This window comes from Psammomys obesus, unplaced genomic scaffold (assembly GCF_907164565.1).
Source record: "Psammomys obesus unplaced genomic scaffold, mPsaObe1.curated_primary_1811, whole genome shotgun sequence".
Taxonomy (NCBI): Eukaryota; Metazoa; Chordata; class Mammalia; order Rodentia; family Muridae; genus Psammomys; species Psammomys obesus.
In genome coordinates, this window is record NW_026590715.1 from 2,080,570 (window position 1) to 2,095,799 (window position 15,230).

Sequence of the window (15,230 nt, forward strand, 5' to 3'; positions counted from 1 at the left end):
TCCTTCCTTCCTTCCTTCCTTCCTTCCTTCCTTCCTTCCTTCCTTCCTTCCTTCCTTCCTTCCTTTCTCTTTTTGAAATAGAATCTTGTATACCTCAGGATAGCCTCAAAGTCAGTATATAGCCAAGGATGGCCTACCCAGTTCCCAGAGCTTGACTCCATCTCCAAAGGGCTGAGATTATAGATGTGCCTAACATCCCAGGTTTATGCTGTGTTATTGTTCAAACCTGGATCTTTGTGCAAGCTAGATGTTCTCTCTACCAACCGAGCTGTATCCATAGCCCAAGGAACCTTTCTTTAGGCTCTTCTCCATTCCTCCCCAATTTGTTGTCCCATTTGTAGGACAACAACAAATTCACGAAATGAGGCAGTTTCTTTGGCAGAGTTTGCCAGATTCTTGTACTTTCCTTTATAGGTCTGGCTAAGGCAAATGTAGGCTCTTTATTCTAATCTTAATTTCTAATATTACCTTTCAAATCACACATTATAAATCATACAGTAAAGATCTCTCTGTTCTGCCTTCCTCTCTGTTTTTGTCTCTGTCCTCTCGATGACATGTAGGTGACTGGAAACGGTTAAAGAGGCAGAGTTTCAAAGAGGCCTAAGCAACCAGAGCTGGGAAACTGACAGAAATACAAAGTTATCTCTGTGGGGGCAAGGAAATGAATTAGCTAGAGACTTCGAGAGGCACTGGGACTCCTGGCCACTGTCCAAGGGTATGGTCAGAGCTTTGAGTGGACCTGCACAATTGAGTCCAGATGCAAACATGAAAGGTAGGATGAATGAGCATCACATACTGTAGATCCAGATTGGGGAACAGGAGGATGATAGCCAGACAGCAACTCAGCTGAGCTGAGCTGAAGCCCCTGACACCGTCCAGGATTCTCTGTCTGTAGGTCCCTTGACATCTACCTCAGGTGGTCAGTGGGACTGTGGCCACCAAATTGCTAGGTGTCTTCATGTGTACAGGTGAGAGAGTTGCACTCTTGGGGGTAGTTTCTCTGATAAGTTATCAGGCTGTTTCCTTAATATGATTTTCCTATGTTCATGTGTCCCTATAGCTGCAATGAACCTTGATTAATTTCTGGGGTGACATTCCATACTACTCTCAGTAATAAGTCATTTTTCAGTTTATATTATGTAGGTGGTACTAGACAGAAGGTGCCCATGAAGTACCTATCCAGGTGCACACTGAACCTCCGTCTTCATAATAGTGTCTCTCATGGCAAGGCAGAGCCTGAAAACTACTGTGTAGTAACTTACAGCAGGTACAGCCTTGTCTCAGCAAGGCAGGAGCCAACATATCTTTCCATTGTTAATAATTTCATGTTTTCCCCTTTGTCTCCTTTTCTTATTTTTTGAGATATGAACTCAGTATGTACCCCAAGCTGTCCTGGAACTTACTGGCCTCAAATTCATGACAGACCTCATGCTTTAGCATCACAAGTACTGAGATTAGAGATGTGTATCTCCACACCTGGCTCTTTAACCATTTTCAAATGTACCCATATTGGAATTTCTTGCTCTGTTGGCACTGCTATAGTGAGCTATGTGAAGCCATCCAGAACTAAAATGTACTATTTCATTATGGCTTTCCTTGGGGTCATGTTGAACAGCACTGTCTGCTAGACAAATTAAACATCAAAGTATCTGGATGATGTGAGAGACTGGCTTGGATGCCAACTACTTTGCCACCAGTATCAATGATTGCTGTACGAACTTGATCTTTGATAGAGGTGTAGCTAAGTAAATGGAATTCCTATTATGTACCCAATCCTTGTCCAAACAGCCTACACTCCAACCACCACAAGATGATGCTTGGATGACAGCAGAAGTTTGATTCAGATGAGTATGTACTTCTTCCCTTTTCCTCCACAAACTCCATCCATTCTCTGGTCAGCAGGTAGGTCCAGATAACGTGTCACCTGTCCCAAATCTTGAAGTCTCTGCAGGATTTTATCATTGCTCTTGTATTAAGGGTAGTGGTCCTTAGCCACCCTCTCCTAATTAAAACAAATATTACTGCTTAAGAGACTAACAAACATTAAAAGATCCAGGAAGGTAGACATCGTAACTTAATCTCACAAAACACAAAAGACTCAGGATGATCCGTCTTATGTGGCCTTTGGGTGATGCAGCTGCCTGTGTTTTTTATCTTTCTGTGTGATGTGTATGTTTATGTGCACGTATTTGCATGTTGTTGTAAGTACATTCATGCAAGGGCTTGTGTGTGTAGATCAGTGGACAACCTCAATTGCCACCTTTGCATTCTACCCTGTTTGAGTTAGGATTTTCTTTTGTTCACTTTTCTGTATACCAGGCTAGCCCTTGAGCTAGCAGGGATTCTTTTGCTTTTCATCTCACTGAATATCACTAGGATTTATAGACTCATACTACCATGTTTGTGGCTTTCCATGAGTTTTGAAGCTTAATTAATCTAGTATACTTTTTTTAAAAAAAGGTTCATCCATGTTATAATGACTTGCTTGCTTATTTATTTATTTATTTATTTATTTATTTATTTATAGCTAGAGTTTGAATAGCTGCTAATAAGCACTATAGCTTTTGCTGTCATTTCATTTCTCATTCTTGTTTATATTTTCTAAAATTTACACAGCTAGGCTGCACAACTTGAAAATAGTCTTAAAAGGCTCATGAAACAGTAAGAGGCCTAGAAGATAGGGCCACGTCAGGCCACATGGCTTTGAAGGCTATATTTAGGCATGGAGGATTTATAGTCAGTGTAATGAAAATATCATTGCTTTTGAGTGGGGAAGGTGATGCTCCAGGATCTATTTAGAGAAGACAAAAAGGGTGTCTACCTACCTGTGGTTTGGAGAAAGTCTTGGAGCTTATTTTCTACAAAACTTGTTGTCTTGAAAGTCCTGGGAAGTGGCTCAAGTAAAAGATGCTTCCTGCCTGAGCTAGGTGTAAAAAAGCTGATAATCCTTAAGTATTCTAGAGAAATGGATTTATAATTCTTGGTGATGTCATTCTTTAGAACATTAGAGAGATATCTAGCTTGGTTTTTAGGATTTAGTCTTGGACAATGCAGATAGCTGTACTAATCGATAAAATTAATCTAGAACCTAGGTTTAGTATTTGGCTAAGAGACATTGGAGAGTGACTCAGAGGAGGAAACAGAGCCTAGATACCCATTTAATAAGCCTGGTCATGAAAACGGGAGATAAAGCAGCAGGACTGAGATGGAGAAATGAAGTCAAAAGAGGGTTTTCTAGTTTGAAATGGAAAATGTGAAAAACAGATGGAATGATACTTCCCAATTTGATCTGCAGATTCCACTCAATCCTATTAAAATCTCAGCAGCTTTCATTTGCAGACATGGGCAGGATGCTCTTAAAATTCACATGGAAATTTAAGGAACCCAAAATAGCCAGGCAGACAGAGAATCCCCTCTGGTAGGAGTAGAATGGGTAGATAGATGGGCCAGGGTCAGGCTGGGCCACTGTCATTGTCTTTCTCCCTTTGCAGTGTTTGGCCAGACGGAAAGATGGAAATCTTGATGACCCGGCAAATGCAGACTGGGATTCTTAATGCAGGGCTGCCCTGCTTATGAACATAGAAGGGATGCCTGTCTCTAATACTGGGCTTCATGGAGTGTTTGCTCTGCTTCTCTTGTCTCTGAGGCTGTGTGGGCTCTGTTGGGATTCCTGTGTGGATTGCATTGGGTTCTGTCTAGGCTGGCTCATGGGGGCTGTAATTGCAACCTTGGTTTCAGGTAAGCCCATTTGTACTGCCTAATGAGCTGTCTTATAGTGAGAGTCTCCTGCTACTAGCTCGAGGCAGAATGAGGAAAAACAACTTATTTATATATTTGATATGTGGGAAGATGTTTGTGTGTGTAGGGGGACAATGCACATGCCTGTGAGATGCCCATGTATGTGAAGGCCAGTAGTGGTCAACCTTGGTTTTCATTACTCAGGAGCCATCCACATTGTTGTTTTGAGCCTAGTAGATTAGACTGATTAAACAATGAGCTCCATACATTTTCCCATCCCCTGGTTCTTGTTGCTTGCAAAGCAAGCACTTTGTCTTCTCAGCCGCAATCATCAACCTTTATCTCAAGTTAAAACAAGTGGATTGGACTTAGTGATCTCTGAGGTTTCTGTCTTCTCTGCCAGACTCTGATTTGGAAATGTTCATGTAAGAAGCACAGACCAGACACAACTTCCCACTCCCCCTAAGAAATTACACAGAAAGCCACTGCTGTTTATGCCAGCTGCAGGAGAAGGAAATGCCACACACATTGTTATTCGTTTAGAAGTGCTTGAAAATGGCCTTGTCTGAAACACTGACATTCTTGTGCATTGATTTTCCAGGCTTATGTCAGAAGAGCAGAGTTTGAATATTCATCAGGGAGGGGTGAGTTTAGATGACAACATGGCTTTGTTATGTCTGAATGTCCTAAGCCTTTGACCACTTGAGCACACTCTCTTGTAAGTTATAGTCAATTCACTTGGCTATACTTAACACCAAATATGATAATAAGAGTAGTTAATATCTGAGAGATGTGTGTCAGGTATTCTGATAATCACTTTGTGTAAAATAACCAATTAATCCTCACATCAGTCCACTGAAGTGGGCTCACTGTTTTCATATCCATTTTTCAGATGAGAAAACTGAGGACTTGAACCCTTAAATCTTTTATTGTAAGTTTTGGGTGTGTATGTGTGTTCATGTGTACGTGCACGTATATGTGAGCATGTATGTGAGTGTGTAGGTCAGAGGTTTGTGTTGGTGTCTTGCACAATAGGTTTTTATTTTACCATTTGAGATAGAGTTTTCAGTGAATGGAGTTTTCTCATTGGCTAGAGTGGATGGCCAGAAAGCCCCATGGATCTTCCTTTCTCTAGATCCTGAACTCTGGAATTGCAGGTGCATGCTGCTTTGCTTGGGTTTTTATGGGTACCGAGCCAGGTCTTCATGAGCACACAGCTGTCTGTGGTGGTGAGTAGGAGAGCTGGATCTCTACCTGGATTGGCTCCAAAGCAGGTCATCAGTACTGATAAGTTCTGATGTTGTCTAAGAACAGCCTTGCCTTTGTGTCTTAGCAGCGGTTTTTACCTTCAGTGGAATACTTGGAAATTGGCACAGCAGCCCCACATGCAGCATATGTTAGGCCATCAGACTGTGATATAACCTAAAGCATCCTGACATCTCATGGCAGAACCTTGCTGTGCATGTGATTTTATTTCTATCATGTGTAATACACCTACTGCAGAGGGACAGGCAATCTGGTATAGCATTGTCATTTGAGATACAGGAACAGATCACCTCTGTGGAATCAAGTGGTTGCTATGGATACCTAGGTAATGAGTAGATATCTCGGGTTTTGTAGGTAAGTGGCGATTTTCACTTCTGCTACATAATTATTAATTTTAATTTATTTATTTTGCATGTAAGGGTCTTCTGACTTAAGTAAGTGTGCAGCATTCGTGCCTGGTGCCTGTGGAGGCCAAAAGAGGGCCTTGGAACTGCAGTTACAGACTGCTGTGAGGCATCATGCAAGTGCCGAAAACTGAACCTAGATCATCTCCAAGAGCAAATCATAGCTGCTGAGCTTTTTCTCCATTCCCCATGCTGCCTAATTATTCATTGCTGTGGCCAATGGGCCTTACCTGTAACAAAGTGCGTATGATCTCTGAAGCACTGGAATAGGACCTGGATACAGCTAACCCTCCAGTCTGTTGATATGAAAATTACAAAACAAAAAGTCAACCATTTCAGTATCTATACTTTAGTGTTTTCAGTACAGTCACTATGCTATACAGTCATCTATCTGGTGCCAGAAAATTTATGCTACCCTCAAATGAAGCCTCATTCCCATTAGCAGTCTAGTCCCTTCACCTCTAGCCTCAGGCACCCATTCCACATTTTTTGCCCTCAGCTCTGACTTCTGTGCAGGAGGATCTCTTTGTGGGCATTCAGTGCACATTTGTAATTTCCTTTGTGAACATCCTTCACATACATTTTGTTTTCTGTTTAGAAAGGAAAATGAGACTCTTCTTTTAATTACATACTCATCAGTGAAGTGACAATTACAATGTGTACAAATCCTTCCCCAACATTGGAAATCAAACAACCTGCTATATAGAACACTTAGATGCTTCCTGGCAATATACAAAAAGACTTTCAGCCCTGGTGCCTGCATTTGAAAGATGCCATGTTTACAAGTTTTCCCCTTCTCTAGCAAGAACTGAAGCATGGGGTGCTCTGTGCATACTTGAAAGCAGCTGGCAGCTCCAGTCCTCAGTGGCCACTGCAGTTGAACTGACAATGGTGCTGACTCCTGGCTTCTAGTGAACCACTGCCTTCCTGTCATTATTGTCCTCTCTGAGAGTAGTTTAAATTTATTCATGAAACTAGTTGGAGCTCAGGTGGTGACAGCGAAATGCATTTAGTAATCAGAATAAAGAGGCAAGCTATTTTCACATTCCTTTGCAGTGCTGTAGTGCCTAACTAACACAGAGGATATTAATTGCTCAGCATGCTTTGAGGTGGAAAACTATACATTTATCAAGGCAATGTGTTCAGGTCTGGATTGAGTAATATGAAGTAAAATGCTGCACACATTTCAGGTAGATTGGTCACTAACATTCTTGGTTTGTTCTGGCCTTCTGTGGCACAAGGTCTGGATAGGATACTTATTTGTTTTCACCAAAGACAATGAATTATTTTCACCAGAGACATTTGGGAATTTGATCATACATACCAATAGGTTTATCCTATGGATTTCCCATGAGCAGCTTTCAGGAATGTTTCCATGCAAATCACAGAAGTGTGAATTTTTTTATGGACCTCCAGCCTTTCCTTTTGTGGCCCCAGTGGCCCTCTTCCCAGGGAGCTGAGGACACAAGGCTTTGCTGGCAGCTGCTCAGGTGAGTCCTTTATTGTTTGATGGTGAGCATCCATTAGACATGATCCATTTCAAGGTGTTTCCATGTATTGGGGCCAAGTTTATTTCAATTTAAAAAGTGTGTGTGTTTGTGTGTAGGTATGCCAATATTTGTGTGTGTGTGCCTGTGAAAATGTGCCTAGATGTGGGATCAGAGGTCAACTTCAGGTGTCATTCCTTAGGAGCCACATACCTTGTTTTCTGAGACTGGATCTCTGGGTGGGATCTGGGGCTCACCAATTAGGCTGGCTGGCCAGAAGGCCCCACGGATTTACCTGTTTCTGCCTTCCAAGGAAGGTTATAAGCATGTAACACAATGTACTTTCCTGTGGGATCTGAGGATTTAAACTCAGCTTCAGTCTTTGGCAGGTGCTGGTATACAGCCAATTCATGACATCACTGACTAACAAGGGCCTACTTTTCTTTGTTTTACAACCCTCATTAAGATGCAGCCCTGGCTTTCAACACCACTTCTGGTAAGTCAGGTTGCAATGGAGATCAAGTTTATATTCTCTCCACAAAGGAAACTGTGCTAGAGGACAGACTGTGGCTATCCGGGTGTATTTGGATAGAACCAACAATTTATTCAGTAGATTCTTTCAAGGACACACACAAGTTCACAGGTAACATTTCCAAAATTTTTCTTTATCAAAGAAGACAGCATCAGACAAGTGTTACCTGCTCCTGGTGGGGTTTTCCTATTAAAATTATTAGTCTGCAGTGGATGAGGTAACTCATTTTTCTGCTGAATGCAGGAACATTGCCCCCTCAGATTCCAGGGCTTAGGAGTTGTGACCTGGGCCTAAGGTGAATCATCTGCTTTCTAAAGTGTGTTGATGCCAGAGGAAGAGCCTATGCGATGGCTGCATGCATCCCAAACAGAGATAAGTTAGCACGTGGAAGAGCAGCACCTGTGTGGCACTCTCTGTGATGTGTGGTTTAGTATGAGGACATCTGTGCCTGTTTGGATTTTAGTTGTGATGGGTTGTAGGTGTATTCTTGTAGTACTGAAAATGAAACACAGGGCATCATGCATGTTCCTTAAGGGCCCTATTGTTGGACTACACTCTTGTCCTAGTTGTAGGTTTTGAAGAAGTCTTAGTAGTTCAGGATTGAGCTTGAGGGTGAGTGTTTCAGCCGGAGATGGTTTGGGTCTGTTGGGTCCAAAGTTAATAAGGAATTAAGTAATAAATACTACAAAATTATGTCATATTGCTGTTAACACCTTACCTAATGACACGTGGCCAGATACATCAGTAGGGGAATGGCCAGTTCTACATGTTATTAACTCAATATGCTACTGTTGGGTGTGTACTTTTGTTGTTCTTGGTTAAAGTAGGGGAAGAGTGTTGAAAGAAGACCCAATGGAGTGATAGGCATATGGTTTGGGAGATACTTCTACAAAACTTTGAATTATTGTAAGTACATATACATGTTTTTTTTTGAAAGCAAGAAAGCAGTAACCCTGACAGGAAATAATTCCTTCCTCTTGACCCTTATTCTCAATTCCCTAGATGTAATTCATATTAACAGCTTCCCTGTGTGAACTTCTAGATCATTTTTTATGGTTGTGGATTTAGATACACATGCACAAATGGAGGAACATTTCTTTGTATCATTCAGTATTTCAGAACATATCTCATTTCAGTATTCAGGCATTCCCCATTCTTTTCTAACACAGCGATGCAGTAACTCATTGTGTGGAAGAGCTGCCTTTCACACAGCTGTTCCTCTCTGCTGACCACTGTTCTGCCTGCATTTGGTTTTGCTATTGTAAGCAGAGCTACAATGAGTATCTCTGTATGCCCTTCTTTATGTCCATGTTACAACTATTTTTCTCTAAAACATACTGAGAAATGGCATTGTTAAGTTATAAAATGCATGTATAAAATGTTTAAATGTTGAAATAACCACAGACATCCAGAAAATTTGCGAATAGAATGTGAAGAGTTTGTACCCAGCCCCAGCTTTTCTTAGGTTCTCTCAAGGAGCCCAAAGAGCTGCTCATTGGGCTGTGGAGCTCCTAGATTTTATCTGAAGTCACTGTACCTGTAGGCTCCACAGGAAGGGAAGCTTTCTCAGACTCTCCCTGGTCTCCATGATCTTAACAGGTGAGAAGGGGACCCAGTCAGATGTTTTGCATAATATCCTCCAATTGGAATTTGTCTGTTGTTTTTTTTCTCACATTTATACTGAGAATGTGGGAGCATGAGAAGCCCATTAGAAGTAAAGTGCTGTTTGGTTACTTTTAAAGATGGTCTCACTCTACCAAGCACAGTGGCACACACCTTTAGTCCCAGCACTTAGGAAGCAAAGGCAGGAAGTTCTGTAAAATTATACATAATTAGTACCAGCCTAGCCAAGGTTACATAGTGAGATACTGCCTCAGAAAACCAAAACAAAACCAAAACAAAACCCCCCAAACAAAACAAATGGACAAACTAAAACAGTAAACCTGGTCTCAGTGTATAGTCTAGGTTGGCCTGGAACTCAGTATGTAGCTCAACCTGTCTTAGAACCCACACTACTCAGTAGGACAGAGATGGATGTCTGGATCTGTTTCAGGGGATAGCTTCTTTTTGGAACAGCCCTTTGTCCTCCAGCCTTTTCAGTTGAGTGTGTTTGGCATGACCGCTTTACCTCCCAGGGGCCAGGATAGAAAGTTGACAAAATACTTTGTGGGATCCAGGGTATTGTGAGACTGCTTAGTTCATTGTCAGTGAGATTGGGGAATCCAATATTCTTTCTTGCAAAAGTCATATTCTCAAGGCTTCCTGTGTGATTGTACCTAATGTTCCAAATAGTTGAGCCTTCTACCTTCTAGTCAATGGAAACCCCAGTTTCCATTGTTTTTGCTATTGAGATTTTTGTGAGAGTAAGTTGGTTTCAGAAGAACATCAACTCTGTTTATCTTGATGTGGTTTTGGATGATATTGTTTTTTTAAAGTTATTTATTGTTTTGTGTATATGCATGATATGTGTGTCTTGGGGTGGGGTAGGCCCAAATGCCATAGCAGGCTTGTAGAGATCAGAGACCAACTTTGTAGAGCTGGGGATTGAACTAGGGTCACCAGATATTTTTTTCCAGCAGCAGCAAGTTCCTTTATTTACAGAGGCAGCTCAACAACCCTTAATTGTCTTTTGATAACATTTGAAGAGAAAAAACTTTTTCAAGAGAGTGTGCCACTGTAATTTTTCGTACAAAGATAATTTAGGAAGCTATTTTAGAAATAATCTAAGCTGGGCACAGTGGCACATGCCTATAATCCCAGCACTCAGGGAGATGGAGGCTGGCAGATCTGTGTAGTTCAAGGCCAGCCTAGTCTACAAAATGAGTCCAGGGCAGCCAAGACCACACAGAGAAACACTGTCTCAAACAAACAAACAAACAAACAAACAAACAAACAATCTAAAAATATTAATTTTCTTATTTATTTGGTATTGAGTGTTAAACTCAGGGACTTGTGCATGCCAAATGTGGCTCTACTACTGAGTTTTCCCCCCAGGTAAAGTTTATTCTAATTGAAAAATAATAATTGTCTGTATTTGTGGAGCACACTTTTTTGAAACAATGTCTTGTATATAGCCTAGGGCAGCCTTGAATTCACAGCCCTTGCTTCATCCTCCCTTGTCCTGGGATTATAAGCATGCCCTACCAAGGCTCTTTTTTATTTTTAAGTTTTTAATGTCTTTATTATTTCAGTTTATTTACTTTACATCCCAAGTGTGTCCCACCTTCCTCTCCCCCAAGTACCCCGTTCCCCTCAAAAAAAGGGGACCTCTGCCCCCCCCCATATCAATCCTCCCCAGCCTATCAAGTCACATCAGGACTGAACATATCTTCATCCCCTGAGGGCAGGCAAGGCAATACTGTCAGGGGGAAGTGATCCAAAAGCAAGTAAAAGAGTACATGTTAGAAACAGCCCCCACCCTCCACTTGCACCAAGCTGCCCATTGGCCACATATGTGCAGGGGCCTAGGTCCAGATCATGCATGCTCCTTAGTTGATATCTCGGTCTCTGTAAGCCTCTTACTGATGGTCTAGGTCCAGGCCAGGTAAGTGCAGGTTCTTTGTCTCCTATTCACAGAACTGAAATAAAAGCATACATAGATTGCAAATCACCAGTAATCTTATGGACTCTCTACAACCAAGCCAAAGTTAGCTTTTTTTCCTTATGTTGCTCTTTATCATGGTGTTTTAGTACAGCAACAGAACAGTGTCTTATTTATGGTTTTGCTGCTGTGAAGAGACACCATGTCCAAGGCAACTCTTATAAAGGAAAACATTTAATTGAGCGTGGCTTACATTTTCTGAGGCTCAGTCATCATGGCAGAAAGCATGGCAGCCAGACATGCTGCTGGAGAGGTGGGTAAGAGTTCTACATCTGGATGTGCAGGCAGCAAGGAGACTGTCTTTTTCAGGCAACCAGGAGGAGACTTTCTTCCATACTGGGCAGAGTATGAGCATAGGAAACCTGAAAGCCCACCCCGACAGTGACACACTTTCTTCAAGAAGGCCGTGCCTACTCCAGCAAAACCACACCCACTCCAACAAGACTACACATCCTAATAGTGCCACACCCTGTGGTCCAAGCATTAAAACAAATGAGTCTATGGGGGCCAAACCTGTTCAAATCACCACAAAAAGTAACTGACACAAGGGCCTTTCTCTCCATCCCAGCCCCTGTCAGATGTAGGGAAGAAATGGCAGCAGGTGGCTAGGGCAGGAAGCTCCATCTCTTCATTTGCAAATGCAAAGCATAGAGAGTGAACTGGAAGCAAGGTAAGGCTATAAACCCTCAAAGCTCTGCATTTCTAGATGCTATACATACAAGATCGTGTTTCTGCGAGTGATAGAATTTCCTTTTTTTTTTTTTCCAGAAAGGACATATGTTATACATACCACTTTCTTTTTTGTAATGCTAGGGATTAGGCCTAGGGCTTTGCACATGCTAAGTAAGCATGCTACCACCAAGCTATATCCCTAGTCAAAAACTTCATATTTTTTTTTTCATTTAGTCATTGGTAAACCTTTAGGTTGTTTTCATCTCTTGACTACTATAAATAATTCTACAATGAGCATGAGAGAGCTGATGCCTCTGACATACAGATTTCGGTTTCCAGGCACGATATACTGGATTATATGAAAATTCTATGCTCACCTTTTGGGAGATTCCCTACTGGTTTTTATATTTCTGATATTAATTTATATCCTTCAAACAGTATGCACAAATTCCCCTTTCTCTATAGCCTCTCCAACACCTGTTGTCAGTTATCTTTCTGATGCTAACCACCATTCACTAGGTATAAGGTAAAAGAGCTCGCGAGTGAGTTGTTTTTGTCATTTCTTCTTACCCTTTATCCTTTATCTCCTCTCTTTATCCTTTTTTTCCATCCCCCTCCTTTCCCTTTAGTTGATAGAGTCTTGCTGGATAGTGAGCTTCATGTTTCTACCTCCTGAGTGCTAGGATTAAAGGTGTACCATGCCTAGCTTCATTTTGCTTTTAATTTGCATTTCCCCAAAGATTAGAATTGTTGTACCTTATCTTTTATTCATCTGTTGACCATAAATATAATTTCTTTTGGGGAAATGTCTTTTATCCATTTTAACTAGTTTGCTCTCTTGATACTGAATTGTGAGTTCTTTATACATTTTGATTATTAGCTTTTGTGAAATTAGAGTTGTCACTTAATTTCACCAATTTTTTTTCTTTCCTTTTATTTATTTATTTATTTGTTTGTTTGTTTATTTATTTATTTATTTTTAGCTATGCTGAAGCATTTTAGTTTGAAACAACCCTGTTAGTCTACTTTTGTTTGTGTTTGTTTTTGTAGTGCTGGGAATTGAACCCAGGGCTTCACTTATGCTCAGCAAGTCCTTGACCTTTAAGCCACTCCCTACTCTTGCACTTTGCTTTTCTGCCTATGCTTTTGGAATGTTTCTACCTCCTGAGTGCTAGAATTAAAGGTGTACCATGCCTAGCTTCATTTTATTTTTAATTTGCGTTTCCCTAAAGATTAGAATTGTTGTACCTTATCTTTTATTCATCTGTTGACCATAAATATAATTTCTTTTGGGGAAATGTCTTTTATCCATTTTAACTAGTTTGCTCTCTTGATATTGAGTTGTGAGTTCTGACTCTGTTGTGACTCTGACAGTTTTCAGGAAACGGTCAGGCTGCTACTTCTTTTAGGAGCTCTACAGGTTTGGATATTGCATTTAATAAATTTAAAATTAATTTTGAGTTGCTTACTATACTGGGATAAAGATCTAATTTTCTTCCTTTGTGTTTTCCCACCAGCAGTTCCTGAATCTACTATCCTTAACCCTTTGTGCATTTTCAAAATCAGATATCTGTAAAGGATACACTTGGGTTTATTTCTGGGTTGTTTATTTTATGACACCATTGTTCTGCTTTTATTTCTGGAAACTTTGTAACATACAAGTTGAATATCTCTTACAGCTTTTAGATCATTTTGGATTTCTGATATATATATTATTCTTACCCAACTCATCGTTTGAAACCAGCTGGTCAATATCTGGCTCTTACTTTCCATACTGACCTCACAGGGGTTTCATTTATTCTGAACTCTGCCGCAAGATCTGTGACTTCTGATATTTTTTCTATTCCTCGGGTGTTTGTTTAAAATCTGGACTCATACTTGAGAGATAGCTCAGTCACTGAGAGTTTGGTTTCAGCATCTATGGTGGGCAGCTAACAACCATCTGTAACTCCACCTCCCAGGGATCTGACATGAACTTCTGGCCTCGAAGGGTACCTGAACCTATCTCCACAAAAACATACATACATATAATTTTCAAAAATGAAGAATGAATAAAAATTCAAATCTAAAATATCTCCATTTGAGACAAAATGTATGACATCAGCTTTCCGCATAAAGCTTTCTACGTTTAACACAAATTTCATCCATTTTCTTTCAAAGTACATGACTTCATTCTTCTGTATAGCAAAATAATATTCAATTGCACAAATATACCACATTAAAATTATCCATTTTACCACTGATGGACAATTAGGTTGATTCCATAACTGGGTATATTTATTTGTGCTGTAAAAACATGTTGACTATGATGTTAGCTATGGGCTCTGCATTTATGATAGTGTTAAACACGAACAGATAATGAATTTTGTCAAATGCATTACTGCATCTATTATTATAATCATGTAATTTTGCTTAGTATCATGTTGGGTTTTTTTTTTTTTTGTTAGTAAACTGTATTTCATGTATTGATTTTATTCCTGGGATGATTTCTATTTGATAATGAGGAAAGGTATTTGTTTGATAGTATTTGGTTGAGGAATTGTGCCTTTGTGTTTATCAAAGAATGTTGTCCTGTGGTTTTCTTGTAGTGTCCTTGTCTACCTTTTAGATGAGAAAAACTGAGTTTGGAAATACCCCCTCCCCCGTGAGTGTGTATGTGTTTGTTTGTTTGTGTGTGTGTAAACATAGGTTATCTTTTTAATTTTGTATAGAATAATTCATTAATGTGAAGTCTGGAGAGTTTTTTATCACTGGCTTACTCTCTTTAGTCACTTTTGGTCTATTCATATTGCTTATTTCTTCACAAGTTGGTCTTAGAAGGTTTCGTGTTTCTATGAATTCAACTGTTTCTTCTGTAGGGTTTGAGAGATGGTCCTGCAGTTAAAAACACTGACTGCTCTTCCTGTGGACCTGGGTTTGATTCTCAGCGCCCACATAACAGATCACAATCATCTGTAACTCCAGTTCTGACACCCTCTTCAGGCCTCCGAAGGCACTGCATGCATGAAATTGTGTGGGTGTAAGGACATAAGTTTTGATCCCTAGCAGAACTGGGAAAAGCTGCACCTGGTGGCACTTCATTCATGGAGCCCTTTTCCCAGCCAGCTTGATTTTCTAGTTTCTATTTTGTTTATTTCCATTCTGACCTTAGGTTTTTGTTTTTGTTTTTTTTTTTTGTTAATGTTTTACTATGCTTGGCTTTCCCTTTGTTCTATTTTCTAGCTTTCTTTTTTTTTTAAGATTTATTTACTTGTTTTTTTAAATATTTTTTTAATTTTTAAATAATTTTATACATTCACTTGTATCCCTGTAGCCCTCTTCCTCTTTCCCTTCCAATCCTCCCTCTTCCCTCATCTCCTCCCTGCCCCCTTATTTTCTAGCTTTCTGAGGTATAACACAAGGTACGTTGTGATGGAGACTTCCCTGTCAGCACTGTTTTCAGTTTGATTATATCATGCTTCCATTTTCCTGTCTCAAGATACTGTTGGTTTTCTTTTTGTTTTGTTTTGTTTTTAATTAACGTATTGATT

The 15,230-nt window shown here is 40.2% G+C and overlaps 1 protein-coding gene across 2 annotated transcripts in view; it reads left to right on the top strand.

Moving 5' to 3' along the window:
• Window positions 1-15,230, top strand: part of Cd99l2 (CD99 molecule like 2) — an 86,252-nt gene that overhangs the window by 32,510 nt on the left and 38,512 nt on the right. The window lies entirely within an intron of this gene.